Genomic DNA, 15,789 nt, shown 5'->3' with positions numbered 1-15,789 from the left:
TAAAATGAGGTGTTGGCCAGCTAATCCCACACAGTCATCTCCTCAGAAGTATCCGGGCAGCAAAATGAACCAGTCATGAGTGCATGTCCTGAGACGGCCTTACAAGCACAGACCCTGACCACACAGTTTCTTGAATAGGATTTGGGGATGGCTGGGGCTGTGTGCCTGTGGCTAGCTAGCATCCTTCTTTGATGGGGGCCCTACTAATTGACAGTCCCAGAATCTGCATCCCCTAGATTTTGGAACCTTGGATATATAAGCTTGATCAACTCCTTTTTAACTTCCACTTCCTCAAGTGTCTTCCCTGTGATATAGTTCAGGGAACTGACCTGGGTGGAGACACTCTGCCCATCATTGGCAAGATCCACCGCCTTCCCATGTGGCATTACTGTAACGACTGTCACACTCAGCACAAGTGTTGGACAGTGGGTCCAAGCATTTTGGAACCATTTTTCATATAATAATACCGCATGCTACCAACTCCATAGAGGTCAGTGTGACGTACAGTGCAGACCTCTGCCTGGATGCCCTCTCCTCATCTCCCTTCCCAGGGTCTCAGCTCCAACTCATCTCCTTTGTTTGACTCCTCGCAGACAGGCACCAGCAACACCTCCACCCTTTCTGTGGTCCTGGAAGATTGGACCAAAGGCTCTTCCCTAGAGATACCTGCTCTTCTCTGGGCCCCTCCCCCTTCTCCTACCTACCCAGAGCTATATTGTCCCTGTTAGTTCTGATTTGCCCCCATCCATTTCCAGAGTCCTCTCTCCAATGGTGTCATGCACCCTCAGCCTCCAGCTTCGCTCTTTAGCCTTTTAAAGATTCAAGTGCAAGCTGTCTCTAACTTCTAAGAGAGCTGTCTACAGACACATAGGTAGCTGGGGGCGGGGTATGGTTGTCAAGTTCCAATTGAGGACATTGCATCTGGAGGGGAAGATGACCAAGAGCTTGCACTGCCGTCCATGGCCACCTCCTCAAACAGCTGGAGATCACTAATCGCTTCCTTTCCTGACCTTCTACAGTAAGCCACAACTGTGCATGCCATGCTTATCAATTATCCATTAAACTCATCTGGTAAATACTTTTTGAGGTCCTACCATGTGATGACTACAGCAAATCCCATGACCTCATTCTCTACTCTTCTGGAAGGAGCAGGAAAGAAAGAAGGAAATAAAACTCTAAGAGTACTATGAAATAAACCAAGCAGACATCAGAAGGAAGTGACCTGATTTCAGATCTGAGTGGTCAGTGAGTGACATCTAGGCAGACCTAAATGATGAGCAAAGCTAACCGTATACAGATGAATGGGGATGAGTTACTATTGGCAGAAACCGCATCTACCGGGATCCTGAGATGGTTGCACATAGCGCATTAATTCACAGCACAGTCACTGTGGTTGCGGTGTGGCAGGTAAAGGTAGGAGTGACAGGAGACACTGGGGACAGTCGGTCTGACTCATTTAAGACACCATTTCTTCCCACCAGCATTACTGGCATTTGGAGCCAGACCCTTCTTTATTTGGGGGAACTGTCCTGTGCACTGGACTATGTAGCCCCCTCTCTGGTCTTTGGATGTAGTAGTATGCCTATTTTGTGAAAACCCAGACTGTTTCCAAGTATTGTCAAATGTCCCCACAGGAGGAAAATGAGCTCTAGAGAAAGAGCCTTGCGGTAAGGTCATGGTAAAGACATGGTTTTGAGACAAGGTCATATAGCCCAGATGGCTGCAAACGAGGTAACCAAAGTTAGCCTTGAACTCCCGACCCTCCTGCCTCCACCTCCCAAGTACAGAGATTACAGGTGTGCATCAAGAATGTAGATAGTCTGTGTATGTGGAACGCGATTAGAGGCTGAAAAAGACCACAGTGGGATTGTCACCTGCAAAAATGTCATATTCAGAGGGACAAGAGCCGCAGAGGGGGCTACTAGGGCTGAGCGGCTGTGGCAAGAAGTGGCAAGACCATGGGGGTGATCCAGCGAGAATCACGTGATAACCGGATAGGAGCAGAGAGGAGGAAAATAAAATTCAGGACAATTTCTGGATCATTCTGTGGGAATAAAATAAGACTAGGGGAGTGGTTGGGGGGGTCAAAATTCTAAATTTGAGATGTCCATTAGCTAGCCCAGTGGCTGTGACTGTAGAACAGAAGAGCCTAGGGCCCACGGGAGAGGTCCAAAGGAAACAGACATCCAGGATCTTAGGTCGTGTTTAATGATGGGCAGGATGACATCATCCTGGAAGAGAATGATCTGGAAAATAAAGAAGATCCTGATGCAAGCTCCAGGGACTTCCATTTAGAGGTCAGGAAGAGACAGAGAAGGCAGAAAAGAGACACAGGAGGGGACCCATGAAGGATGAGGGACAATAGGAGTGCTTCCTTGTCTCCAGGTCATCCTGGCACCATGGTCACATTTGCCTTGAGACATCCTCAGCCAGGCCACCATGTACTGGTGGAGTTCCTCACACTCTGTATCCACATCACACCACTGTAATGCCGGGCCCCACGCTGTAGAGCAGCAGATGACTGACAGCCGCCTTTTTTGACCAGTATGTGAAGGAATGTGTGATAGTAGTCTCACTCTAGATGTGGGGACACTGACAGACAGGCAGCTACAGTAATGCACATCCACCATGGGCATCTCAAACCCCATCCTGGAACGAGAACCTGGAGACTCTGGTCCCTTCTATGACCTTTCCCCCAGGGCCCTTGAACTCTGCCTCCCAGGGCCTGCTTACTGCCTAGTACAGGCTCTGCCCTATTGCTGCCAGAACACCCCACTACTTCCTAGGCTCCTGGGTGGGGGTGGCTTCCACATCTGCTCCTGATGTTGAGATGGACAGTTGCTCCTCTGGGGCTGGTGATACCCAACCATGAGCAGAGTCAACATCTACTGGAGTCCCACTCTATAGCTTGGGTGCTTTGTACATTCACAGTGTGAGGCCCCAGGACTGTTAGTAACTATTTTGTGGATTAGGAAACAGGCTTAGAGAAGTTCTGTGATTTGCCTAATTTAGATGGTATGCGATAAAAACAGGAGGTTTTTATAAAAAATAATAAGCACTAATCTCTAATATCTTAAACGTGTTACCAAACTGAGATTATATCGGAAATTTTCTTTGGCATGTAAAAACTCATAAAGAAAACGCTACATGTAGGTTCTCTTAATTTTCTCTAGCAATAATAATGCAGTCAAAACTCTACCATCATATAATTCTACAACTGAAAACCATTAACAGTTGAAGTGACCAAAAGTGATTTAAAATGACTTTTCCCCTTAATAAAGATACTTTATAAAGAACTTTTTGAGACGTATTTGCTGCTTTATAGGATCCATGCTTCCTGAGACATCTTGTTCTTTTTTGGAAAAATTCAAGATCAAGGACGCTAAAAAAAAAAAAAAAAAAAAAAAAAAAAAAGGAAAGAAAGTAACCCACCCCTAACATATTTCATTTCCAAGAGCAAGGGATGCTGACGCATGTGCATGAAAGGCTTTGGTGTCTGACCTCTTCAAAGGGGAAACATTGCCAAGTGTTCACACTTTCACTGTGGACAGCTCAGAAACAACACCCTTGAATCCAGATCAAAAAGAGAGGTTATTTGTTTCCTTCTCGGTGGCATGTCATTTCTGGGACAAGTGATTCCACTTGTTGTTGCAAATTTTAGACATTGCAGAAATATACTTTTCTTTCCTCCTTGTGGCACAGTAGAGGTCAGACAGCATTTGCTTTCCCCGAAACCCTGGTGCAGCAGCCAGGAATCGAAACTCACCTTCCTGCCTGGCCCACTCCATGCCAGCTCCCAGGTGCTTGGCTGGGTATTACCCACCTGTTGGGAGTGGATCTGTGGTCTCATGGGACAAGCGTCTCTTGCTGTGATTATCACCTAGTGACATGCCACTAGCATGATGTCACTAATGTTGGTGCCATTAGTTTTGCAGGGACTGATGTGTGAGTGGATAAGTAAAGAGCTGGGTACCCTGATGGAAATCAAAATTACCCCAAGGACCAGGTCCCTTTCTTTCCTCCTGCCTGCCCCATTGTCCTGCAACCTCAAACTGCTTGGAAGGAGTCGGTGTCTGGTATGGGCAGGAATGCGGCCTTTGAGGAGATGTCACAAATAATCCTGCTTGAGTCTTGGTGGTAAAAAACGTGCCTAGCAGAAGAGCATTTTACTAGAAGAGTTGGAATGAGCCCCAGGGGAACAAAGCGAGGAGCTGAAGAGCAAGGCTTCTTTCCACCAGCAGAGCCAGGCAGTCTGTCACCACTGATCTGCCCTCAGGGCCCGTCTCACAGGCTCCCCAGGAAATCGGGACAGTCACCTTCCTGACTCAAGAGTCCAATCACAGTGGGGGTCACCCTCTCCGGTGCCCTCCACTGGGAACCTGAGGAGCCAGGGTCAAGGACCAACTGCTGGTTGGTCTGAGGGCAAGGTTAGGTTTGTCTGACCTGAAGGAGTCTCCTCCAGTGTTCAAATTGACCTTCCAGTTTCTTCCATTGGGAGAGAAACTTAAACCCTCCAAGTGGTCAGGGATTTCTTTAGACATTTGACAACTACCAACAATGCAATTGTGTTTTAGGCCTGATATTAAATAAATATATGTATTGAGGCTAAGGATGGTTTTGTAAGGATAGAAGCTCCATCCAAAATCATGGCACCCACACTAGGACCAGAGCATTTATCCCAGTCACAGGACTAGGAAAGGCCACAGCATCCCTCTGACCATTACCGGTGACAGACAGGCGCCTGGTGTCTCTCACATGATCACTGTCATGGTCAAATTTAGAGGAACAGAATCCAAGTAAGATGGCTCTGCACATGTGCAATGGGGTAGCAGGGAGGAAGTGAGGTCACTCCTAGTGCTTCTTTGCAAGGTTTTCAGAGCAAATGCCAACCCCAGGGATAAAAACATCCCAGCTCTGATGAAGATGAACGGCTGCAAAGCAGAGGACAGAGAAAAGGATAGAGGAGGGTGTGACAGAGGAGGAGATTCAAGGAGATGGAAGAAAGGAGGAGGGGACAAAGGAGGGGATGAATGGAAAAGAGGAGATGATGCAGTTCCCGCCTTGCAAAGGTAAGCATAGCACTAGGTACCTCATTGACTTTTGTTCTAATCTGTGCAGCATCTCTGTGACGGGGCGATTATTCTACCTTGTAGAAGACATCAACACTCAGAGAAGCAAGGTTACCCAAGACCATACAATGAGCACAAACTGAACCCCCAAGCTGGCTGTTTCAGAGCCCTGCCCTTTTCTGTAACATTCTGACACTGTCTTCTATACCAGCAGCTTTCAACATTTTTCTTTTTTTAAAAAAACTATAGTTCATAGTTTAAGTAGAAAACATTCTCCATTATTAGCCAGTCTGAACACTTGCACACGTACAGGAACAAACAACTGAAAACAGGATTTCATTGCTACTTCCAGTGTACATTGGTTTTTAAATTGTTTACTCAAATCTATCTATCCATCCTTCCTCCCTCCCTGCCTTCCTCTCTCTCTTTCCCTCTTTCCTTCTCATTCTCCCTCTCTTCTCTCCCTACCTCCCTTCACATTAACGAGAATGGCACTACTAAATTGATCCCCCACTCTGCCAACGGGTCTTACCCTGTATTTTGAAAAACAGTCTCCTTCCTCTAGACAGTTGATCTGAACTGTTTCTTGGCCACCTTGGTCTGGGTGGGTGCAGGCAGGGTCTTACACTGAAGTAGACTGCTAATTGTGTACTCTGATCATCCTCTGCCAAGGGAACATCATTAATAAAATATCTCAGAAATTAGCACTATCTGACAAAGCCACTGCTTGGAAAAGAGTCAGCCCAGGAAACCATCCAGAGGACACAGTTGCTGTTTGCAGGCTCCAGGGGGTGGTATTTTAGGCAGTTGATGCATGCTTTTCTGCAAAAGAGACTATTTCCTCTGCTTTCAGAAACTAAAGAATTCATCTGCTCCATCGGGCCACGTGCGGTCACCATCTAACAATAAATGCTAAAGGACAAGAAGATGCCAGGGCTTGTGGGACTTGGTCCTTCCACAGCAAGAACAGAATTGTCTCTCTCAATTCTCAGCATCTGAAACTGGGCTCTTTTTATGGGTATGCACCTCCCACCTTGGTTTAGGATTTGAGGATGATTCTGTCTGATGCTGAGGGGCAGTGGCTGGGTTGGCCGAATCAGATTAAGTCATGGAAAGTGAACTCCAGGTCAGGTGTGGCTGAGCGCTCGTCAAGCCCGATGAGCTGGTAACTGGTGACTTCACTCTAAGAAATGTGCGCAGTAATTGAGAAAACATGTTCCTGTGATGTCCTCACGCAAAAATCCAGATTTGCGATTTTTTTTTTTATTCCTAAGAATTCCTTGAATATTTTCTGTGCATGTCTGTACAGACTCCAGGGCACAACTTCTAACTTAGTATACTACATATATATTTTTTCTTTTTCTTGTGGTGGCCTGGCTTTTAAGGGGTGGGATTCTGAGGGGGCGTTAGGCAAACAGCCACAGGCCCTGGAGAGATGTAGAAAAGGGGAAGAGAGCCTACAACCTCTTGTGCTTTCAGGGGCAGACAAGGCAGGGCAGTGTGGGTCCTGGAAAAGCAGCTAGCTGAATGCTGGATTCTGAGAGGAACCCTTTGGAATCAAGCCAGCCCTGTCTTCATACTACCCTGAGCCTCTAACGGCTGCCCCCACACAAACATTAGTAGCAAAGTGCCGAGGTCGCAGGGGCTTCCCAGTGGGCTTCCCAGCCAGTGCCTGTCCTCTGTAGCTGGAACTCTGATCTCTTCTCACAGATGAGGGAACTGAGGCCCACTGTGGTTAAGTGATGTGATCATAGAACTCAGACAAGTTGGAACAATACAAAGCCCATTCTGATGGACTTTGATCCTGGACTTCCATAAAACCCTATAGACCCCTCCAAAGTCTTCAGGGGTCTCCTGCCCCTCACCTCTCTCCCCTTTTGGAGCTTAGGACTACACATTTGTACTATTGAGGCGATGGTGATAACTACTCCAAAGGTGAGAGTTTAGATCAAAAGATAAGAGCCTTCTCTTTGTTTGGGCCACCTGGGTTTATTTTATCCCCTGGGCCTGGAGACTGAACCTAAGGCCTGCCTCTGACCTCTAATCCCCTTTACACTTCATTTTGAGTCCATGTTTCACTAAGTTGCCCAGGATGGCCTTAAGTTCACTCTGTAGCCCAGGCTGGCCTTGAGCCTCGGGCTCTGGTGTTTCAGCCTCCCAAAAAGCTGGGATGACGGCCGAGGCCACCAGGCCCAGTGTGGGGGTTTGAGTGAGAATTGTCCCCCATTGGCCCAGATGTTGGTTTGCCTAGTCCACAGCTGGCGGCGCTGTTTGGGTCGGTTTAGAAGATATGGCCTTGCTGGAAGAAATATGTCACTGGGGATGGGTTTTGAGGTTTAAAGAGTCACACGCCAATCCCAGTTCACTCTCTCTGCTTCCTGCTTGCTCTTGGAGATGTGAGCTCTCAGCTGCTGCCGCCATGCCTGCTGCCTGCCGCTACTCTCATGATGGACTCATCCCCCTGGAACCATAAGCCAAATAAACTCTTCTATAAGTTACCCTGATCACGGTCTTTTATCAGAGCAACAGAAATGTAATGAACCCAGCAGGCTTCGTGGGGACATTTTGACAAAGAGAAAATCATACATTCAGACTCAAAGTTTTGATAATTCAAACAGTTGTAAATTTTGGCTCCACTGGACTTACAATCCTGCAAAATAGTACGTGGCCTGTCCCCTCACAGTGGAGCATATATATTGCTTTTAACTTTCTGTGGTTCCTAGTCCTTTATGACCTGACTCCTGTGTATGACCTGGTGAGCCTCAGGACCAAGTTTCCTCTTGATCTTTGTTACAGAATTATGTGTCTGTCACACATCTCCCACAGTGCCCTGCTGTGAGGAGTATATGGTAACTATGGAGGAAGCAGCTGCCTACCCTGGCCTACATCTGGGAGCATGTGCTCAGTTGCCATATCCTTCTCCCCTTGTAATTGTGACAAGATACATACAATCTTAAGCATGCAGAGGAATTGTTATGCAGTGAAGGGAACCAAAACACCCCTAAAACTGCCAGAAAACATGGTGATTCTCAAAACCAGGCTTTATTTAGAGAGAACAGTCTAACGTTTTCTGACAGCGAAGTCTGAGGAGAAGTTTGGCTCCAACAGAAAATTCCAGACAAAATACCCACCAGCCTCTTTTTGCCCAGATATGATGAGGAAGACAGAATTCAGAAGATGAACTGTTTGGCTGAAATTCCATCAAAGTGAGAATGTTAATTACACAACGTCCCTTCAAACCCAAAGATACAAATGAGTAAATTCCTAGAGAAGACTTCAAAGCCATCAAAAGATTTCTCCCCCAGCCCTCACATACAGTTATATATATGGAGACACATGAAGCTCAGAGGTGACGCTCTCCTACTCAAAATGAAGGCACTACAAATAGGGGGGGGGCAGTCTCCCTAAAGTCCAGACTCTCTTCACCCTCCACACAGAGCAAGAACTTTAGGGAGGGAGACTCCGTCAGGGTCTTAGGTGTTCCAGCCACACCATCCAGCAGGGCTCAGCAGGCAGACAGAGCTCAGTGATGTGGACCTTGTATACAGGGGAGGAAACTGGTCCTTTGGGCCTCTCTCTTCCTAGAGTACTATCTCCTTCTCTGATTAATTAGCTGAGCATCTTTCAGGCAGTGTGTGTGTGTGTGTGTGTGTGTGTGTGTGTGTGTGTGTGTGTGTGTATGCATGTATGTTTGTAATTATTTATATTTTTTTCAAACTCCTGATCATAATGCAGAGGGAACCTGTCCCTCCTGGGATCTCCCACTTGCCACAGAGGATTTAACACATGGCTATTCACAATGATGAGGCAGTACCTCCACTGGCTGACCTCTGAGCTAGGTCTACTCATATCCAAAAACAGGGTATCATTTCACCAGACTGAGCAGGGAAGAGTTACAAGTCACTTCATGAGTAATGATGCTTAAACCACAGAGCTGGCTGTAAACCACAGGACTGATGTGACACTTTCCCCACTCTACCATGGGCAAGCTGAGTTCTTGCCTCTACCAGGAGGGACCGTTGTCTCTGAGCTTTCTTAGGAACAACATGTAGAGCACCAACCCTCACTACTGAAGGAACAGCCAAAAGAAACAGGAGAAATCGGCCCTGGCTGCACAGGAAGGCTCTCTCCTATGTCAGTGACTTAGGGCTGAGCAGTGAGTGTGTGCTTCTTTAATATCCTCCAAGATAGCAAATACCTTGTGGTTACTGGGAAACTATTCCAGTAGCAGTGGGTTGTAACTGCCCAGCATGGGATAGCTTCTGGGCCAAACTTGGGCTGTGCATTCCAGTCACTCATAGCCAGATTCAGTCACTCATCAGGATTCCACCTGCACAAGGCACCCAGGCCGTGCCAAAGCTTCTCAAGTTGCTGGCTTTTCACATAAGTCCCGACTGTCTGACTCTGACTCACACCCCTACCAATAAAAAGACTTGCTGCACGTGCAAAAGGTTTGCCAAACTCTTGGGCAACTCAGAGAGCATTGTAGCTCGCCCTACCTGACAGATTTTTGTCATCAGATTAGCCTCATTTGTCATCCTTGAAATGTCCCATACCCCACACAAACACCTTGTGTGTGTGTGTGTGTGTGTGTGTGTGTGTGTGTGAGAGAGAGAGAGAGAGAGAGAGAGAGAGAGAGAGAGAGAGAGAGAGAGAGAGAGAGGAGAGGTGGGGGGTCAGGCGTTTTCCTCTTCCCTCTTTACCTTATTTCCTGAAACAGGGTGTCTCACTGAACCTGGAGGTCACCTATTTGGCTAGACTAAACCAACCAGAAAGTTCCAAGGATTCACTTGCTTCTGCCTCCCTGGTACTAGAACTCCAGGCTCCTGACACCTCACCTGGCTTTTTAGATGAGTACTGGAAATTTGAACTTGGGTCCACACGCTTGCAGAGCAAGCACTTTGTCAACTGAACCACCCATCTCCCAGTCCTTCTCTTTTTCTTTTGATCTCGTTAAGAATCGACTCTGAAATCCAAGCACCTCCACATTAATTTTCTCTTCTTTCTACTAAGTTTGGGGTTAGTAATAAATGTGTGTTCCAATGCATTCTCCAAAAATATTCTTTTCATCCATTTGAACTATAAATAAACAAGAGGCTCTATTTTTCTTTTGTCCCCAAGTAAAATCTTGGGGCAACAGGTGAGGATAACCGAGCTGTTCTGCTGGAGAACGTCAACAGTGCTCGGGGAGCATCCCTTCCATGCGGCTTGGCTAGCTTATGATTAGCACATTATTGTTCTCATTTACCCTCACAGCTTGCCTACTTGTATTCATTTACTATCAACATGTGCTCATGTTGTATTAAGTGCTGTCAGTGCTGGGGGGGTGAGGGGACCCAGAGGCTTCCTGCTTTAGGGATGACACCCCCTACTGCCAAAGCACCCATCCCTTTAACAAGGAAAGGAAGGATTTTCTTCAGTGCTGGGACCGCCCTGAGCAGGTAGTCTGCCTGTGCTCCCAACAGCATGTGGCTGAGGAGGAAGGTGCACTATTCTGATACCCCCACTCTTTCTGCCTTTCTTCTCCTATGGGCCATTTGCAATGAAATTCCAGTCACAGAAGGCAGAAGGTGACACCTGGCAGGATCATAACACTGAGGTCCCTTTTGATAGAGGCACTAAGTCTGGTATACTGATACTCAGAGGACCAGGGCTTCCGAAGTCCCAATTCTACGACTGCATCATAGATGCCTTAACAGAAGGGCCTGGAAGAATGACCTTTATTCCATTCCCAAGGGAATTCTTAACTGGAAGCACCATTTACACATGGAGGCAATCTCAGCTGCCATCATGACTTCTGACATTTAGTAGGTACGGCAGGGACACTCAACTTCCTGTGTGTATGGCGTGGCCACACGTAACCAAGGACTGCCCTGATGTGTCAATGGCTCCATTGACAAATGGCATCATGCAATTCACTACTCAGATTTCATGAGGTTAATGACTTGCTCACAGCCACAGGCTGCCGCCGCCATTCCTTTCTTACAACTAAAAAAAAAAAAAAACACCATTGGAAGATTACTCAAAATACAGGAGAAATTAATCAAGAAACCATCCTCAACATTGAAATTTGCTTCTCCTTATACCACACTCTAAGGCCAACAATCTACAGAAATTCCTCAAAAAGCATTATATTGTCCACAGAAGAGCAAAGAAAACACAACAACCCCAAGCAACTGTCTTCTGTGGTGTCCCGTCTACACTTTGTGACTGAAGGTCTATTTCCTTTAGCTCCAATAGGAACATCTCTACCTTACGCACACCCCATTGGAAAGCCAGTGATCCCAAAGCCTCATTTCTGTGTTTTGTACGTTGGTCTCAGAGTCATCTTAGTCTCATTATTTGGGATCAGGAATCATAACCATATCCCCCTGTCAAGAAGCAAACATTCAGGAAACGGTCAGGAAGGGCTTTTCTTTCCTCTTTATTTATCTGCCTGACATCACTGTGACACAACACTAATTCCCTCAGAGTTAATCTTAGAACTGGCTAAGCTTGAGAGTCACAGTGTGTAAGACACAACGGTGACAGTCAAAGAAAGAAAAGAGACACTTTCTGGAAACCTGGGTCCTTTGCTTCTCAGATAACCAGAGACTTGGTGCATACCCTCAGCATACGTACTGCTTCCTGACTGTGGAAGGCCTCCTGCTCAGGACACTGGGGTACCTGGGAGTTCTTATTAGGAGAGGGCAAATGGCCAGGTCTCTGCTCTGTCCATTATGGCTGTGTGGCGTCTAGGTACAGCTCAGTTACATTCCTAGCAAAAAAGAGCAGTAACTATTCTCTGTGGTTTCCCTGTAGCTCCGAGACCCTGTGCTCCAAAGTGAGCAGCTGTCATGCTCAGCACTCGGTTAGAAGTGTGTGATTTTCTCATCAGCTGAATCTCAGTAAGGATGAGAAACTTCCCTGGGGCTCCAGCCCTGCCCTGCCCTGCCCTAGTCTCCATGCTGATGTTGGCAGCTGGGGCCCCCTTTCTGGTCTGGGCAGAGAGTTAGTTCTCCCTGGAGGAGAATGGAGTGTGGGGGCCTCATCCTTTCCTCTCAGTGCCATCAAGGCATGGGGGTTGTGAGGTGGGTAAGAGGAGAAAGTAAAAACCCATCCCTTGCTAAAGGTTAAGAGCAAAGAACTGAGAACCCCCAGCCCCAGGCTGACTTTCTGATGGGTCTGGCCTGCTTCTGGTGACTATGCAGGGATGGCAGTGGTTTTAGCTGGCTGTAAAACCCTCTGACTCACCCCTATAGCTCTGTCAAATCATGTGCCCCATGGCCCAGAGACCCCAACTTGCTATGTGTGGTACCCCTTAACATTTTTTCTTGGAGGCTTCTTTTTCTCCACCTGTCTATATCCGGGGAAATGATGGGGAAGGGGCAGAAGAATGTGGCATTAACTCCATCTGCCTTCCACTACCGAGTTCAAGTCTTCTGTATGTCAGTACCAGCCATTCTGGCCTCATCCTCCAGGCCATGCTCTCCTCAGGCTTCTTGTCCCCTTTCAACCTCTGGGAATACTATCTATGATGAATTAATATTCACATGCCAGGCTGACGCATGCCTTACTCAACAGATGAAACCCATCAGGCTTAATGTGGAGTGTGACTCTGCGGAGGGAAAGCTTCATTTGGTAGGAAACTGTAACACCAGTCAAGAAGGGTGGCAGGGGCCAACTGTACTACTTCTGTACCTCTTGGAGAGGGAGAAACAGACCTTTTCAACTGCTATAACACAGTTTCGGAAGTTCAAGACTCTAGGGAGAGTTATTTGGGGGCCCTCCATGCCAGCTGAGCTTGCAAAGTTCAGGTGGCCATGCCTATGGGGAGAGTGGATTGGCACGGATGCAGGGGAATACATCAAGTGCCTTTTCTCCAGGGTTTCCACTGGCCTCCCATGACATGGAGCAGAGGCACCCAGGAGAGCAGTATTTTGGTTTGCAGCTGGGAACGTGCACTGAGTTTTCCTTAATACCCACAGCAACCAAAAGACTTTGCTGTAATACACTTTAATGCACGAAGCACCCATAAATTATCCTTCAAACTGCCACGATTTCCAGCCTGGAACAACTTGGAAAAACCAGCCTAGCAAGCAGGCGCTTCTTGAATCTCTGAAGTAAACCTGACGAGAAAGGTCAAAGCCCAAACACCTTCCTTAAGAATCTCAGAAAGTTTTATGAAAGCAAGAACATTGTAATCAAACGGAGCTATGTTTACGTTGGCTTCAAGTTGCAACACCCTGACCCCAAGAGTCCTCTTCTCTCTCCCTCCCCTGAAGCTTCTCTGTCTGAACCCAAGAGCGCCCGCTGCCCTTCCCAATGCCGGGTGCCAGCCTCTGCCACACCTGGCAGCAGACAGCTGAATGTACTGGGTGACCTAAACAGTGGGGCTACGCCTCTGAGATACATAGCAGGCCCCACTGAGGGCCCTGGCGCTCGGGACCTCAGCACTTGAAACCCAAGCTCCCTGAATCAACCCCAGGCACCCACAATCTGTGTTCGGAGCCCTGCGATAAGCACCAAGCCTAGCGCGCCCTGGGTGGCTGGTCCTCTTACCTAGGGGCAGCGTGGCACTCTCGGGACTCTGCGCACTCCCCAGCCGGCGCGCTATGCACTCGCCCTCTACCCCGCGGGCTACTGCTCCGCCACCCCAGCGCGCTCGCAGCGCGCGCATCCTTCTCTCCAGGCTCTCTGGAGCGCTGTCCCCTTCTAACCGGATTGCTCAGGCAAGGCAGTGCTGTTTCTGCAGGCGCCAGTGTTGACTTGGGGACTTCTAGACATCCTGGGACAGGCAATTTCACGACCAGAGAGACCCTCGCTCCTTTCGCCTCCCTTGCTTGCCCCGTGAGCTCGCGTCCCTGCATCTATTCCGGACACTTCTTTCAGGGCTGCATTTCAACCCACAAAATCTCGCCAGTCAGGGATCCAAGCATACTATCCCAAGAAGACCAGTAACCCCAGCCCGCCGCACCGTGCTGCATCCGTGCCGGGGTTCGGCTCAATGCAGCCTGACTCACCGATGCGCTCCCCTCCGGCTCCAGGCGCTCTCTGCCGTGCAGGAGCACAGAGCTGCTGTAACAGGCTTCGTGAATGTATTTAGCCCCTCCTCCCTCGCTCGAGTCACACCCTCTCCAAATCCTGGCCCCCACCTACCCCACCCCTCCCTCCCTGCCCCACCCCCACTCCCAGCCCCGCACCTGCTGTGACTGGACCCAAGGTGCCAGACTGCAGGGGTCTTGGGGACAAGGGATGGATAGCTCCAGGAGGGCTGGTGAGATCTCCTCAGGAAAAGACAGCCAGGGAAGGATTCAAACCTTCTGAGGTCAAATGAAGATGCATCGGGTTCGCAGTGGCAGAGGGAGATTTTCTAGGGCACCAGGCAGGGTAGCTGGTCCTGGACACCAATTGGCAGATAGACTGAGCTGGGCCCGAGTCCCTTCACCTTCTGCCCTAGCTCACTGCCTTGCTAGGTTGCCTTCTGGGTTGGCTTAGGTCTCCTTTGATGGGGGCACGTCAGGGGTTCCTCTTCCTGCAAATCTGAGAGCTGAAGGAACACCCAGGAAGCTCCTGGGACTGGAAAATACTAGGGGGTTCTCTGAAACCATGCCGAAGCAGAGTTAACTAGACTGTCCAGACAGGGGTGTATCTGCCTGCGGTCACAGGGAGAAGGGCCTTAGGTGTCCAGATATCTCACTTCCACAGCCAGTCTTAAGGCCTGGGGTGCCAGGAGCCTCCCAGGAGCTCAAATCCCTCCAATATTGTAGCTAGAACTGTATCTGTGTGTGCTGTCTCCATTTTTCTAGATGAGGGGTCCACGGCTTTCATCCGATTTTAAGAGTTGGTGAGCACACACATTAGAAAGCCAAGCCTTCTGCTCCACCCCTAGACCCCACCCCAATTCCCTGTGATCCCTTTTCTCTACTTACTTAAGGGGGTCTCCCAGCTGGCCCTCCAAAATGTCTTGGATCTGATAGGAGCTGGCAGGGGCCTGACTCAGACCTCCCCTTTTCCTGGTAGATTTCCACCTCATCTCATCCTCAAACCAATAAGGCAGAAATACACCTAAAGTCAGATTTCTCACCAAATGTGCACGAACAATTGTAATAAAGGTCTTTGGAAACACACACACACACACACACACACACACACACACACACGCACACACACACACACACACACACACACACACACACACACACACACACACCTTTCTCTGGTGGAACTTGTGAAATGACTTTTCTTCCTTTGAAAAAGCATGCTGTATGCCCCCAGCCCCACCTCCACCCTGATAAACGCCACAGGAAGGAATGGATGCAAGACAGTGAAGGAGTGGGGTGAAGTACCAAGTCTCCCCATTGCTGCGGACACCCTGCCAATACTGCCCAGGCCGGAATCATGCTCCATGCAACTGGAATGTAGTTAGGCACAGGGTTCCAGTAACAATGAGAAGCGGTCCTTCACCCCCATGGGGGATACCTATCTGCCAAGGAACTTCTAGCCATCTGGATCTTGACTCCTTTTTGTCCCCACATCTACTTTCTTTCCGTTTCTAGACACCTAGTGGGTTGAAGGGAGAAGAAAGGACTGGCTTTGGAAGTGAACTTTTTCACTTCGCTAAGCATGTTCTGTGTGGGCCAGACAGTCTGGTAGATCAACACATTTTAGGAATGGCAGTGAGAGGCCAGGGGACACCAGAAGTGGCCTCATGATCCTGGTGGTCTATTAGAAAGCTTAC

The 15,789-nt window shown here is 48.5% G+C and overlaps 1 protein-coding gene across 1 annotated transcript in view; it reads right to left on the bottom strand.

The window, feature by feature from the left end:
- Positions 1-14,115, bottom strand: part of Ngf (nerve growth factor) — a 52,662-nt gene extending 38,547 nt beyond the window's left edge. Inside the window, exon 1 of the mRNA XM_036191146.1 lies at positions 14,072-14,115. The gene's annotated coding sequence lies outside the window, so the exon portion shown is untranslated. The remainder of the gene's footprint in view (positions 1-14,071) is intronic.
- Positions 14,116-15,789: the final 1,674 nt, after the last annotated feature.

The sequence above is a fragment of the Onychomys torridus genome, chromosome 6 (assembly GCF_903995425.1).
Source record: "Onychomys torridus chromosome 6, mOncTor1.1, whole genome shotgun sequence".
Taxonomy (NCBI): domain Eukaryota; kingdom Metazoa; phylum Chordata; class Mammalia; order Rodentia; family Cricetidae; genus Onychomys; species Onychomys torridus.
Note: the sequence above shows the minus strand (reverse complement) of the source record. Positions and strands in the feature narration are given on the sequence as shown.